General features: G+C 37.7%; 2 protein-coding genes across 7 annotated transcripts in view; one reads left to right on the forward strand and one right to left on the reverse strand.

Moving 5' to 3' along the window:
• The window catches only part of IMMP2L (inner mitochondrial membrane peptidase subunit 2), an 832,928-nt gene that overhangs the window by 365,813 nt on the left and 450,598 nt on the right, over positions 1-16,517 (reverse strand). The window lies entirely within an intron of this gene.
• The window catches only part of LRRN3 (leucine rich repeat neuronal 3), a 52,894-nt gene continuing 41,534 nt past the window's right edge, over positions 5,158-16,517 (forward strand). Inside the window, exon 1 of the mRNA XM_038370927.2 lies at positions 5,158-5,594. The gene's annotated coding sequence lies outside the window, so the exon portion shown is untranslated. The remainder of the gene's footprint in view (positions 5,595-16,517) is intronic.

Here is a 16,517-nt window from a genome sequence, read left to right on the forward strand (position 1 = left end):
AAGTAGCTCTGATATTTTTCCAAGCTGCACCAGGAACCAGACCAGTTCCAGTGCAGAACACATTCAGAAAGATGCCTTCATGTCAACCTTGCAGACAACTTGCCCTGTCTGCGCTCTGTAGAGTGCATATCTGGCATAACCCAGGAGTTTGCCCTAAGTCTTTATTTTGAATTCCAACACATAAAGCACAGTTGCCATTTGATTAAGAACTTGAGCACACCTGGAAACATGCAAAACTCCCTTGGTTATCAAGTTAAGCAACAGATCATTAACTAAATCCATATTCAACCTCACTTAAATCACCTCCAGATTTAAACATATCTTATATGAAATTTAAACATAAAAGAAATTTGCCCTTATCGTGCTGCTCACTGACGCCCAGATCTTGCAAAGACATATATTTGGGTGAGCTCTTACACCCACATAGAGTCCTGCTGAAGTTAATGAGTCCTTACATGGATGTAAGGGTAAGACCATAAGGGATACCTTTTACAGGACTGTGGATTAAATTTCTTGTGTCCTCCTGCTTAATCGCCATTCTTTTAGTATCAGTAACCCTCAGTACTTGCCAAAGAAGGAGTTGGTGGCAACACCCATATTTAGGTTGCCTAAGTCTTTCCATATGAAAGATTCTAGCAAGCATTTTTAGAAGCTCTAATACCAGCAACACTTTGAAATTCAGAAAAAGCTTTGGAGCTAGAAACATGGCTTTTTTTTTCTTCACTTAAAAATCTGTTCATGTTTGGCTGAAATATAAACTATTAAAAATCGTCATTCCCCTTCCCTCACTTGTTTTCCTCAGGAAAATTTTGCCAAAGTGCCACAGTAATTTGTGAACATTAACATTCTAAGTCTGGGCCCATGCCACCACACAAACAGCAGCATACACGCTGTACTGGAAACTCATGTGAGCTGCTGAATCAACTGTAGAGAAAGACTGAAGCGTGAGCCAGGCAAAGCTCTATCATGCATTCCTACAACTACAATACCCACCTGCTGAAGTGAAGAAACAGATTGTCAGAGCCAGAAGAGTACCCAGAAGGCCCAACAAAGAAAATAACAGAAAATAACAGAACGCCACTAGCCATCACCTTCAGCCCCCAACTAAAACCTCTCCAACGCATCATCAAGGATCTACAACCTATCCTGAAGGACAACCCATCACTCTCACAGATCTTGGGAGACAGGCCAGTCCTTGCTTTTACAGACAGCCCCCCAATCTGAAGCAAATACTCACCAGCAACAACACACCACACAACAGAACCACCAACCCAGGAACCTATCCTTGCAACAAAGCCCGTTGCCAACTGTGTCCACATATCTATTCAGGGGACACCATCATAGGGCCTAATCACATCAGCCACACTATCAGAGGCTCCTTCACCTGCGCATCTACCAATGTGATATATGCCATCATGTGCCAGCAATGCCCCTCTGCCATGTACATTGGTCAAACTGGACAGTTTCTACGTAAAAGAATGAATGGACACAAATCAGACGTCAAGAATTATAACATTCAAAAAACAGTTAGAGAACACTTCAATCTCTCTGCTCACTCGATTACAGACCTAAGAGTGGCTATCCTTCAACAAAAAAGCTTCAAAAATAAACTCCAACGAGAGACTGCTGAATTGGAATTAATTTGCAAACTGGATACAATTAACTTAGGCTTGAATAGAGACTGGGAATGGATGAGTCATTACACAAAGTAAAACTATTTCCCCATGTTATTTCTCCACCCCACCCCACCCCACCCCCCACTGTTCCTCAGATATTCTTGTTAACTACTGGAAATAACCTACCTTGCTTATCACCATGAAAGGTTTTCCTCCTTTCCCACACCTGCTGCTGGCGATGGCTTATCTTAAGTGATCACTCTCCTTATAGTGTGTATGATAAACCCATTGTTTCATGTTCTCTGGGTGTGTATATCAATCTCCCCTCTGTTTTTTCCACCAAATGCATCCGATGAAGTGAGCTGTAGCTCACGAAAGCTTATGCTCTAATAAATTTGTTAGTCTCTAAGGTGCCACAAGTACTCCTTTTCTCCAGGCAAAGCTGTCATTATTCCTCATCACAACAGTACTTAGCCCCACTGGCCACCCTTCCATCTGGGACACCCCATATGACAGGAGCGCCTTCAAATCTTGGGGGAGGATGGAGACAGAAAAAGCTGGGCATAGTTTCCCCAACCAGACTCAGCACATAGCCCCAGTGGCCCATTTCCCTTTTCCCCACCAAAGATAACAGGCTTCTTCTGTGGTCAGCTACAGTTAGTTTTGTAGATCAAGCTGTACTGAAGATTCAGGTTTCAAACCCTGTTGGTGATGCATACAGTTATAAAAAATAGAATTTATTTCTATCTTTTTCCTTTAAACAACTAAACACCTAGAAAATTACATACATAACCTACATTAAAATAATGTTGCTTAGATTGCAAAAGCACTCAAAAGTTACGAAATGTCAGATTTACAGTTGCCCATGCAACCTCAGTTCAACCCCCTTGTGTGTCTGCATTATTTTGCATTACTTACAAAATCACAAACTATGTTTTCCACAGAACCGCTGCCTCATGCAGTTCACAAGTTGGATGCAAAAGGTGGCAGAATCAAGGTTGCATGGAAATCTTAAATCTGGCATTTCCTAACTTTCAAGTTTTTGACTTTGCAACCTAAAAAACAGTCTTTTAACATATTTTTTTAGTATGTAATTTCCATTAAGCTTTCTAAGCACTTCTGCTTATCTCTTCAACACAGTTCTGTGTGCATTCAGAGAGCTAATTTCCAAATAATGGCAGTAATAAAAGTTCTGTCATCATCAAATCTCTTAACAACTGTAAACATACAACACATTAATAGTCTAGTAAAGTGGTTCTCAACCTTTTCCATACTATGACCATGTGTTACAACAACAAAAAATTTTCAATCTCCCTCCCTCACTATAGAGAAGAGTGGTTACCACTCCCAGATTCATTACCCTCTGTCTACTGCATCAAACTAACTCTCCATTTCAACCAATAATTATTGGGTTTGTTCTGATGTCTCACTCATCTAGTATGTAAAACCAAGTGAAAACAAACTCCATTTTAGTATTTGCACACCTTATTTTCTCCCTCACTCTGCCCCTCAACTCAGAGTCTGATGAAAAAAATTGCAGCGTGAAAGCTAATAAACTATATATAAATCTGGTGAAATAAATTATGTTGCTATTTTAAAACTACCAAACATGTTGGTGAAATCAGCAGGAAAAGAGCTTCTAATGAACCTTAATCATCATAATTGTATCAGTTATAAAAAGTATTTTACGTTGCAAGCATTTTGAAAACATCTTTAAAAAATCTTTGGTATTAGCTGAAATGAAAATTAAATTATTTCTCTTCTTTGATATAATTAAAGGTATATTCTTATATAAATATCAGTTAAATTGTAGTTTCATATACATGTCAATCAAGGAGGTATTTTAACTACATATCAAAACTTACTTTCCATATGCAAGTGCACTCTAATTGATTTAATTATTTAGCCCTCCAATTATATAGCCCATATCAATCAACCAAAGTGAAGCAATTATGTAGTAAAAATATAATCTGAATTTCATATATCAAATCATTGCATCCATTTTTGCATGATTCTTACACACTATATGTTACTTAGAAAACTGAAGTGTACAGCTCTTAGTATTCTTGAATGATTCATTGAAATTGTGTGCACACACACATGCATGTATATAAACATAAGAAGAGACCTGAACATACCTTTAAACAACTTGTAAAAGATGTTTTCATAATTAAAAATAAATTCAGCATTAACATATTTTTGAAAAATCAAGATGTGTGTGTCATTATATCTACTACTAATGTACGTATAAGCAAGGAATGTGTGGGTTTTGCACCTATTCGCTCTTAACGTGTTATTCGAAAGTGACTTTTATTCCAAGTATTTAGCACTATTTTTAAATCACATGTTATAAAATAAGCAACTTTATAAAGCATAAAACCAATTCTTCAGGGAATTAATAAAGCCTATAATCTAAGATTCAATGTGATACTTAGTGCTCACCAAACAATAACTATTATTTTAATAGTACTGTGGCATTTTGTTGCTGTTTCATTTAGGAAACAAATATTGATCCCTCATGCAATTAGACATGACTGTCAATCTTTCTTCAAACAAAGCTGAAGAAAATGAAATGAAAACCACATTTCATTTTATTCCACTAGAGGGTGGCCTGTCTCAGTCAGGGTTATAGTAGGAGATTTATGCAAGGCAAATCCTTTCGAGTTTTGACCTGTTGATGAACAGGTCTTTATATTCCACTATTCTTTGTCCCCCGTTACAAAGTCATTTCTTTACATGATACAGTATTCATAATGAGGAGGTTTTTTTCTAAACAAGATCCACCTAATTGTTGTTGTTTGGAAAATAAAATGGTAATAAATTTTCAGAAAACAAACATTTTCTGAACTGTTCTGTAACCTCAGAAGCCTGCACAGATACATACTATAGTTTGCCTGCCTTTTGTTTACAGAGATACGGACAAACACAGTGTCTGTGCCTCTGCAATAATCCCCAAAGTACTAAAGAAAATATTATATGGAGGGAAAAGAAAAGAAAATTCTGTGCATTCAATTGCTTTACTTTACTAAATGGCCATACAATAACCAGTGAACTGGACAGGAGGGGGAAAAAAACCCAATGATTTTTTTAAAACAAATCTGTTCATTTTATTAATACTATATTTTACATTTGTGAAATTGATTTTTAGCCAACCAATACACATAAAAAACTTTAATATTCTATCTTTAAAAAAGGGGGAAAGAGAGATTGGTAAATCATCTATACTGTCCAAAATTAAAACAGCAAAAGATACAGGAAAAAGAAAATGCTTTACCAAATGACTTCAATCTATATGTGGTGTCTTTTGAACTAAAGCAACCTGGGTAGAAGTTTAGTGATCTCTGATCAGTTGCTTTGAACATAGATATCCTCCTTCTATCTCAAAGATTAAATATCCTACATTGTCCCACAAAAATATGAAAGCACTGCTCCATACCCTTCCCGAATCAGAAGAGATACCCAGAAACATATAAAGACTTGTTCCCTTTATTCGTACCCTAAGCAGCAATGTCATATAACAGACAGGATTTTTCAGCCAACCAGACTGGAGCAGCTGCGAGTGCTACATCTTGGCACTCTGAAGCTATTGGCTCCTCTCTGGGGAGTGGAGGATGTTCAGTTATTAATGACCGCTGAGCAGGCAGAACCATGTCAGTGTGACAACTGATCGGGTGAACAATGCAGCTCTAACCACCATGGAAACAAGGAGAAATAAGAAGAGCTAGCAGGCATCTTTCTCTTCACTGGATTGTGAGCCTCAGCCAGCCAGTAACAGAGCTCTGGCAAACGTAAGGAATCTCAGCTGGCAGCACAGACATTCTCTCATTTTGTAGGATATCTATAGATAAATGTATCCTATACTATATATACATGCAACTGTTCACACCCTGGCATTAACACAAGTATGTGGTTACCTGCACTAAGGAATTCAAATATACAGATGCAGAAGTCCTCCAGCACTGAAACTACTCTTGCAGGGTAAGTTTGTTTATATATATAATGTGATGTGTTCTACAGTTTATATTTTCATTTACACAATCACCCCTTTCTTGTTTTCTTCAACTTATTCTATTAGACTCTTTCCAAATTTTAGTTTATGTTCAGAATACAAATGCAACCACCTTTTGGCTCACAGATGATCTAAATGTGTTTGCAGGTCTCTGAGATGTGTGCATATGCTAGCTTGAAAGAACATCAAAGGATTTAAAAAAAACAAAACAAAACATTTTCCCCAGTCCTTGCAATGCAAAATCAAATTACACAATTGCCCTGTGTTTTGAAACCAATAAAACAAGATACAGGACAGCTATTTTTTTCCTCTCTCTCTCCAATGGTTGGATTAAGGCAAATGCCATTGTATGTCAGGACCTAAAGCCACTGAGCACCAAAGCTGAATGAGCATATCACAAACAGTTATTGAATTTCTGCCAGGTTATATCTTAGGAATTGTGGCAAATGACTTCCCCTAAAAATATATATCCCTTTTTAACAGTCAGAAGGGACAGTGTGAAGCTCTGATTGCTACTGTAGCTGGAACTGACACATGCTAGGTAAAAAGGATAACATTAAGCAAAAGAGTTCTAATCTGCTTTGGTAATTAACAAGACCACAGCAGGCTGGCTCTAAAGTACATTTTTCATTTGAGAAGAGTGTTGTTCAAATCAATTGCTATATTTTCCCTATCCTGTTTTTCTACAGGAAGGCTTTTCAGTTTATTTGTAAGAAAATGTCTTTGTTTTCATGTCTAGTTTTTGCCCAGCATTGCTGATCAGAATGAGAAGAGCCTCGCACAGGGGATGTTTGGGGTGGGGAGGGAGACAGGGAGAGGAACAGAGGGGGGAATAAGAGCTAAAAATTCTCTATATAATCAATATGAAATATCATGCTTGCTTTGATGTTGCTTAGTATGCGTACTTGTGTGTCATACCTTTCACCCAATTTATGCAAAGGCTTTAGTATAATATAACTCCCTTAAGATGAAAACATGTTCAGTAAAGTCCATCAGCATACATGGATCAGTGACTTAGGCAGCTGTGAAAGCTAGGTTAAGAGATTTTACTTCATAGCTATGCAAAGGGGAGGTTGGCTGTCTAATGTATGCTTCCAAAGCCTTCTACACAGCTTTTCTGTTTTATGGAATAACATGTAGGTATTAAAGCAGTTCATCCCGTTCACCCTACAAAAACACCAACAGGAATGTGCTCCTCTGTAGCAAGGTAATTATTTGCTTGTACAATTGCAACTTCAGAGTTATTGTTTGTTTCTCAATTACAGTGAAGACAAACATGAAAAGACAGTCAATTGCTGCATACCTGTCACCTTCTCATAAATATATCAGAAAAGGGGTAGTGTAACAATATGTACGGGAAGATGTCAATTAATTCAGATGACCCTTGTAAATGATGACAGTAAAGCAGCTCTGACAATATGCCACAGCATTTTATTTTCCCTCTGGAAAATATACGAGCTTAATAAGAGGTTTCTTTTCAGAGTGCAAAATGAAAGGTACTGAAGCATAGCTCCTGTTATGGGCAAACTTGCTTTACGAATGGAAGACTGTTTAGAACATATACAGGTTTATCATACAACATAACTTCTCCTTTTATTACTTAAATCTACCTTTTCAGCCATACTGCATGGGGTTTTTTAGCTGTTTAAAGGAGAACTGCAACCCTGTGTTTTATACTGGTACAATATGTGGCAATGCAATGAGGAAAAAACTCGTATTGTTTCTTCTTGTTATATGTAGAGCACTATTGCATGAAAACTTTTTCTGAATTATATGTCACAGTCCAGAGTTCTGAATCTTTACTTTCATTCACATTTTACATAATCAATACCATTAAAAGTTAACCCTGATAACTTTAAACCTAAGATCCACTGTTCTTTTTTGCCACATATACTATTTCACATACTGTTACACTATTTACAAAGATATTCCAGCTTTTGAAACATGCATTCATTGCACTCATGAGTACAGAGGAAACACAGATGTCCTGATAAACAGCGAAGACATTCTTACCCATTAACCCAGCCAAACTGTATGGTGACCCTATATTATGTTTAATACTCCCGAAAGCCTCCCTAAAGTATAATATCACAGTGTCAGAGACAATGACTGGCTGATATTGTTATGGCAACCCTCGAAGTATCCCCTTTCAGAGATGGTAGATTTGGGAATTACATCACAATTCTTGTTTGGAGTACCCAGGAGCATGTGGGTATTTTTGGTTTTTACCACATTAGACCAGACCATCTGTAACATGCTGCCACCTGCAATGCATATAATAAAGTATCATGCATAATCCTTATTAATAGGTTTAGCATAAGAAGCGTTATAAAAATATTAATGTACTGCAACCTACTTGTGATTAACAGGGGACACAGGAGGACAAAACTCAGACCTTGTGTAAATCAGAATAATTCAAATTAATGCAGTTGCACCTACTTTCTCTGAATTTGACCCCTAATCTGAATAATTTTTATATGGATTCCAGGAACAAACATAATTCTATTTTATTTGTCAAAAAGAACTACTATCACTTTAAATAGTTGGCAGTTAAAGAGCTCGTTCAATAGCTAAGTTTTTGTAGAAGCTAATGTAATAGAATAAGACAAGCAGTAAAAAACAAACAGCCTGGTGTAAGATAAGCACTATCTTGCTTCAATAAGGAAAGCCTCCAGATAGAGACAATTAAACATAATTTGATTTCTTGCATTGTATTAAGACATTTTTAGCAGGTTATGGGGCATCAGAACTATAGTTCAATGACTCCAGTAACTCATGTATCCCTCTTCTATCCAATAACATATTAAGGTAAAGAAAAGCATAAAAATCAGAAGGCATAGTTAATATCTCTAGAGTATTATCAGAGACACTTGTAAACTCTTCTATCTTGTACTCTGAAAATACTACTAAAGACAACTCCAAAATGGGATAATGAAAAATTGATTTGACATAAATAATAAATTGACACATTGTTTTTTGTTTTTTATATTTTTTGAAGTAAAAGATTTCTCAAAAAAGGTCACCTTTTAAAATATATCTATACAGTTCTTCCTATATGAATGCAATCAAGCCAAACTGTTATTTAAAAAAAAATTGTAAATTTCCTTTTAATAAGAGGGCTGTGGTTACATACATAGATTTGGGAAGAAATTTCAGTAAGCAATTAAAATGTTTTATTTTACTGAGTGGAAATGCCATTGAAACATAAGAAGAAATAGTCAGAGGTCATTAAAAAGGTCATTAGGTGCATCAGTATTAGCAAGAAATCAATATTGTTCATTGCAAGTCTTTGTAAGTGGGAAAATGCAGTACATGTTATTTATTTATTCAACTGAGCAGGTTGTAAACGGCCGAATGCTATTATTGTAAGTCATCTATAGGTCACAATGAGCATTCCTCAATGTTTTTGGTACCAAAAACGCTTTTTAGACATCCACAGTCTAGATCAGCAGTTCTCAACCCACGGCCCACAAGCGGTCAAATTAGCACACAGTTGCGGCCTATCTGTGTGCTAAAAAAAATTCAAATTTGTGCTCTGATCTGGCCGGGGGCAGGGCTGGCTGAGGGGAGACAGCATGTGGCAGCCTGCTGGAGCACTCCTGCCAGTAGGGGGCTGGTGAATGCCACAGTGGTGCAGGGTGCAGGAGAGTGAGGCTCTGGGCAGGCTGGGGGGGAGGGTGCTCTGGGCAATGTGTGTGTGGGGTCTCTGGAAATGAGGGGTTTGCAGGGATGCTGCAGCACCCCGAGGTTTTAGGTTGGGCTCTGCTCCTGGCCCCAGGCAGCTGGGACTCGGGTCCCGGCTGCCTGGCCTAGCACCCAGGGCCTGCCTGGCCCCGCTCTGTGGAGATGTCTCTGGGCAGGGGGCACTGAGCTTAGGGGGCTGGGGTTTTTTTGGGAGGGGCGCTGTGCTTCTCAACCTGCAGCTCACATAACAGGCATATGCGGCCCACGATGATAAATAGGTTAAGAACCACTGGTCTAGATGAACTGTAAGGTTACAAAGACACAATTTGAAAGTAACAGACGTGCTTGATATCACTGATATCAACCTCCCTAATATAGGGCCATTTCCTCCAGTGGGATAAACTGGTACACATTGAGCGAAGTGAATGGAGCAATTTCGATTTGTATCAGTTGAGGATCCCTCCTGGATCTCAACAGGATTATTCCCACTTTAGGCTTTAGGTAAAGTAGCTGAGGTCCTAACTGGTGAGGAAGAACAATATGGTGAGAGTGAAATACATAATAACTGCAATTTTTTCAAAAGGCTTGTTAACCTCTCCAGATAGAACTCCAGTTCTTCCCACTCCCAGTTCTACTTATCGGTTTGCCTTAAAAGCAATTCACACTTATACATACATTCAAATGATCCAATTTTGAATGGAAATATAAGTAAAAGCACACAATTTTACATTAAATAATTAAATTTTGGTTTAGTGCAATATGGAGACATTTCTTCTTGATCTAACGTTTTTCTTCATTAACATATTTTCTTTTAGACAGCACATTTTCTGTAGCTGCTATGCCATGGAACATAAAGCTATGATCTAATGTAAACTGGACCAAAACCAAGTGCTGTGGGCTTCACATTATTTTTGTTACTACTATTTATGGAATTAAATACAATCTTTGAGCCAAATTCTCTGGTGGTGAAACTCCAATGACTTCAGAATTATGCCAGAAGAGAATCTGCCCCCTTCTACTTAAATCAAGCTGAGAAATAGCTTTCAATAACATTAGTACAAAATAAACACTTAACAGTCTCCCTTACTGCTTAAGCTTCTGTCTTTGGAGCTAAAGTCCGCAAATCTGAGTAAAAAAGCTGACCAAAAAAAATCTTTCAAAATGCCTACGGTTTATTAGCATTATCCCAGGAGTCTTTTACTGGAGGCTTCTTCTCATGTGAATAACAACTACTCTGCCAGGAAATACATTAAAGTCTCTAAATAAGTCTTCCAAGAAAAACGTTGAAATATCAGCTTTAAATTCAACTATATCAAGAATCCCCTGGACATCCAGCTACCTGCATTAAGAAAAAAAATGATTGTTTATACAATAGTCTTATCTATGAGGCTGCCAATTTCTGCAAAGGCTTGCTGAATAAATTAGAGACTAACAACAACATGCACCATAATAGATACATAAAGAGAGATAGAGAGACAAATATACACAAACACCAGCAAAATCATCTACTGGGATACTTTACCGAGCCTCTTAGGACTGAAAACCACAAGAGAGTGGACAGTGTCATTGAAAAGAAAACAGAAATCTCTTTGTGGGAAATTCCTCATGCAGGGAATGTGGTGCTATTAACACCAAGTTCAGCAAATTAGTGGGCTGTTAGCATGATTTCATACAATTAGAGGAAATTGCAAATGACAATAAGGTTGATTAGCTTCATCACTATAGCCATATTAAAGGAAAGCACCCAAGCATTCTCTTGAGTAAGGATAACTTAAGCATATACATGTGCTTTCCTGAATCAAGACCTATCGTTCAGTTTCACAGCAGTGACATAACTTTGCTGTGAATAGAACAAAATATTGCATTGTACATTAGGTCTGAGTTTCTCTTTCCTTCATATGCTATGTAAATTTGCATTGTGCTTAAAATCAGTGTGAAATTTGTCACCTGTGTAAGATTTTTTAAAATGTAAAGAGAAGTTTTCTCAATCCTTGCAAAATTATAAGGTTAGTTCTAAATTTAAAAGATTTTATATATATTTTCCTCTCCCTTGTCCCATTCCTGTTCCCTTATTTCCAAATGAAGTGCTTCTCTACCTTCCCTGGCTCTCCCATCAACCCCTGAAAGGGTCTTCCTCCAGAGCAGGCATAGAATATCAGGGTTGGATGGGACCTCAGGAGGTCACCTAGTTCAACCCCTTGCCCAAAGCAGGATCAATCCCCAATTTTTGGCCCAGATCCTTAAATGGCCCCCTCAAGGATTAAACTCACAAGGCTGTGGTTAGCAGGCCAATGCTCAAACCACTGGGCTATCTCTCCCCCCGTCATTATCCCTATCCTTCCCTGTGCTGACATTCGCCTAATCACACACATTGCCAGCAGCAGTGTGCTGAATCCTCTTCACCATCAGCCTGATGGCCCAATGCAAACTCTCTCCTCCTTCATGGTCCTGTCCTGGTGGAGAGGTCAGGAGCAGGCAGTGCAGGGAAGTGGAGCATTTAGGAAGGAAGAGGGACCAGGTCCTGACCTGTTCTAGACAAGAATCCCAATGTGGCCCAGACTCCCAGAAACCTTCCCTCTACCCAAAACAGCAAACTCTAGCTGCTCTCATAACCCTCACAAAACAGCAGTCTTCTAGGTGTTCATCATGGAAAATAGCCAGACTCCTAAAAGTTGTTCCCCCCATTCCCAATTTTAAATCTTAGAAAACAATTAAATGAGTCAAATTTTCATTTATTTTTCTTGCAAAGCTCTAAACAAAAACCTCTTAATATGAAAAATAAAATATTGCAGACAGGCAGAGTTCCATTTCCAGCATTGTGGGAGTCAGATTAGATTCATAACTTCCATTAATGCCAGTTAAGAATAATAGGAGCGGTGTGACTAATTCTCTATGCCTGGTCCTGAGAGTTTATCCCAGATACTTTTACTGGACTAAGCCTTTAGAGTATATTTTTTCCCACATGGCCAGGTATTAAGTTGAAAAACAACTGCTGAGCTTGTACAATAGTTATTTTTATGACACATGCACAATAAGGTGATTTCATTATTCACTCTAATTCCCTTTAACAGAATTTGCTAGCATGGTTATTACTTGATAAAGCGTGAAGAGATCACGCTGCCTTAAGAAAGGCAAAGTGATGAATGATAGTAATGCTAGTTTATGTGGACAATGCTGAGATGTAAGGAAAGACAAAAATGACGTCCCTGCAAATATAGGGCTAAGCAGATTCACCTGGCACACACTGCTCAGATTATGCATCCTCCTGACTGTTCCTTTGGTGTAGTTTATTCAGACATTTTTTTATATATGGTATCATATATATCTGAAGTGCCAGAAGGATATGTATACATAACACACACACACATACCAGCTTCTGACACTTCAGTTGTTTATCACATGTATTACAATAAAGGAAACATTTTCTACTTACCATATAGCCCAATTAAAGACTGTGCACTGCAGATATTCATGGGGAAAAGGATCCTGCCCCTAAGAGTGTCAGCAAAGTCACAGTATTCCACACCCATGAGGGGCAGAGAGAATAGCTAGCAGATCCATGTAATTACAGATCCATTGGTTATACTTCCTCCCTTCCAGAGACCCAATAATCCTCTGAAGTTTGGACCCGGAGATCCCTACCAAAGCCCAGCCCCTTCTGTGCACCTATACTGTAACATTGGGCACTAACAGGATTTGATCCTAAGTGCATAAGGCAATTAAGGCACGGTGTGAACTCTCTTGAACTTTTCTATAAAATATTAATCTTCACACCTGACCATGCATTTTGTTTTAAGAGTTACATTTTCAGAATGTGTACTATCTTTTCCAAGCAAAATGTGTGCCAACATTTTGTCACCCCTCACCATTCCTTCCAATTCAATAGCAAGTTCAAATCCAGTAGGAAGAGGAGCAAATAAGTCACATTTATATCCACTTTGTAGCTGGCACTAACATACAGACACAACATGCACCCACCAGTAAGGAAGTTGGGCTTCCACCCACTGGAAACATACCCTTAAATATGATTATGAGATTCTGTAACATGTACATTTTTCTTTCTACAATACAAATTACATTATGTTACTAAATACAACTCACAAAATGGAAAGAAATGAAAAGGGAGTAAAAAACAGTGCTAGTAGAGGTATAAGCCAAGGAAATTTTGCTTAACAACTCATGTGATGTTCGTAATTCTTCCTCATTAGCAACAGATACTACAGCACAAATGGCCCTCTATCATGTTGTCTCTAAAGTGGGCAATTTCATATACTCCGGGTGATTTTTTTTTTTGTTCAAGTATCCCAGTACAACTGAGCTGGATAAAAAACATTGTGGGAAGCCTTAACTGAAATTGCTCTCTTTTATTCATACTTGTTTTTTGCTAATTGTGTTGGTTTCTGTTTCCCCTTAGCAACATTTTAACTGAGTTCTGTGTAAAGCTAATTATAAGAGAATGTTATGCTAAAACACCAACAAAATGAAACTATTAACATTAAAATGTCTATAACAAGCAGAGCAATTTAAAATCCTTTCACAGATGGTCCTAAGAATTGCTACCACTGGGCCCAATCCTACTTCCATTGTAATAAATGACAAAAGTCCGAATGATATCAACAGAAGCAAGAGTGGGGCATTAAGAGCCTTTTCTTTTCACCTGTTGGTGTTTCATCATTTTTCCATCTAAGAAAGCAGAACTCATCATGCTGCTTCACACAGGAAGGTACCAGACACAAAAGAATAACTCAAAGAGGTTTCTTTTTTCATTGTTTGGAAAAATCCTAGTCATTTCACACATTTTAGTGCAATCCTATTTCTTCATAGGTCTAGAGGACATCCAAAGTCTTCAGATAAACAGCATTTCAGATGAAAGGAGGGGGAGTTTCAAGCCAGCCAGCTTTAAAAGGCCTGCCTTCGGGATCTCCATCCCCAGAATCCAGAGAAGAGTCCACCATCTGGTTTTTCAGATGCTGTGCTCTGAGAGATCCTGGGAACATAACCAGCCTTCAGTTAATCAGTTTTTGGTTAATTGGAGTTTGATTAATTTGGGTTGCCTGTTGTGTATTTTACTTCAGATGTGTGAGGGAAACAGTTGTGCAGGAAGCCAGCCAATAGAACATCCGACTGTTACTAAAGTATTACATTCTCAATACGGAAGACCAAACCTCCTCAATATTTAATATGTGTCTAGCCTTGAAAAAATAATTCATGAGGAATGAAACACAAATTTCAAAAATGAGTATATACAAGTCCAGTTCTGTAACATCACTATCAGTACAGCTTTCACACTTTAGCATTACACTAAAGGAGCACTTTTCTTTAATTTTATATTGCATATTTCAATGCACTGTAGTTAAACATATTTCAGTGAAGCACTTCATTATTTCCACAGCCAACAGAATATCTGGGTGAGGAGGGGAGGGGCACTCATGGATATTTCAGTTTTTGAAAGCTACAGTAATTCACCATAAAAAGAACCAACTTTTACGTCACATTTGTGTGGCCAGGTGCCTAATATGAGACAAAGTTTTGTGCTCCAGCAGTATTTTGAAATGTAGTTATAGAAAATACACAAAGGATTTACCCTTATACTTCCATTTGTAGTAATGAGAGTTATAAACTTGATTCCCCTGCATACTGAAAGCAGGGTTATGCCAAATGCCTGCAATGAAACTTTGGCTCTATTTACTCTACACTCAGATTTACTCTGAATCTTTTGGCAAACCTGGCCTGAACCAAGCCCACTCATCTCCCCATCAGCCTGAATTCTCCTCTCTGGTAACAGTTTATGTCCTTTGGAGAGAGGAAGAGGGATTGCAGTAGTACACAAACCCCTTCAGCTCTTCATGTATCAGATCACAAACCCCTTCTCCTTGGTCTATCAAAAAGATATTATTACAATACTGAAACAAATACTACACAAAGGACTTAATTCTGCATCATTCACTCTTGTGTAAGTCAGCCATAATTCCTCTGGAGTTACACTAGTGTAAAACTGATTCTAGTAACCTGAGAATCAGTCCCAAACTCCATAAAGAAACAATTCTCATAAGACCTGATTCTGCTACTTTTACTTACATTGTGTGGTAATTTACTCCACAAGTAAGACACTACCTAGCATGAGTAAAGGTGACTAAAGTGAGCTCAGATGCTTAGTAAATGTGACAAGAACACTGTATAGTAGATTATATCGAAGACATACGCAAATTCTAGGGTATATTTTTACAGGATATTTGCAGGGGCGATCAGAGTAACATCAGATTGCTTATCCTTGATCTTTGTGCCATTGCTGATATCATGTCTATTATTACCTATTCCAAGACAGCATTAGGTTCTGTACTTCATGCTGATTTCATTGTTTAGTCTAAACTAGACACCTACATAAATGCATAGTGTACACATATGTAATAGCCGGTATCTTTTCTCAGCTGGATTCCTATTACTATTGCCTCCTGAAAGCAGCAGTAAGATGCTTTAAAAAGAATAGAAAGGCTTACATTATGCACCATAAAAACATGATTTTATTGCAGAACTTGACAGAAATAGAATAACTTTATTTTACAATAATTTCCTTAAAATTATGTATTTGCCACAAGCCAAAGTTTTCAGATGTGGGTGTCTAAATTTAGGCTCCCAATTTATATTTAGGCATCTAAATAAAAGAGATTTGCATTTTAAAGATTTGCATTTGCATCTGAAGTTTCAACTGATTTCAGTGGGATTTTTGGTGCTCACTCCTTCTGAAAATTACATTTATTTAGACATATAACTATGGATTTAGGAGTATAATGGCATCCAGTTTTGAAAATGTTGGCCTTAATGAGTAGCATTCAATAGTAAGCCATATTATACAAAGCATTGTAATAAATGTGGGTGTACTTTTAAAAAATTATTGGTTGAACTATAAAATTATCCATATGTTTTCCAAACTTTCAAGTGCTTTTAGGGCTCTGGCCCAAATCCTTGCTTGTCACCATGAAAGGTTTTCCTCCTTTCCCCCCCCTGCTGTGGATGGCTTATCTTAAGTGATCACTCTCCTTACAGTGTGTATGATAAACCCATTGTTTCATGTTCTCTGTGTGTGTGTATATAAATCTCTCCTCTGTTTTTTCCACCAAATCATCCGATGAAGTGAGCTGTAGCTCACGAAAGCTTATGCTCTAATAAATTTGTTAGTCTCTAAGGTGCCAAAGTACTCCTTTTCTTTT

This window comes from Dermochelys coriacea, chromosome 1, assembly GCF_009764565.3.
Source record: "Dermochelys coriacea isolate rDerCor1 chromosome 1, rDerCor1.pri.v4, whole genome shotgun sequence".
Taxonomy (NCBI): Eukaryota; Metazoa; Chordata; order Testudines; family Dermochelyidae; genus Dermochelys; species Dermochelys coriacea.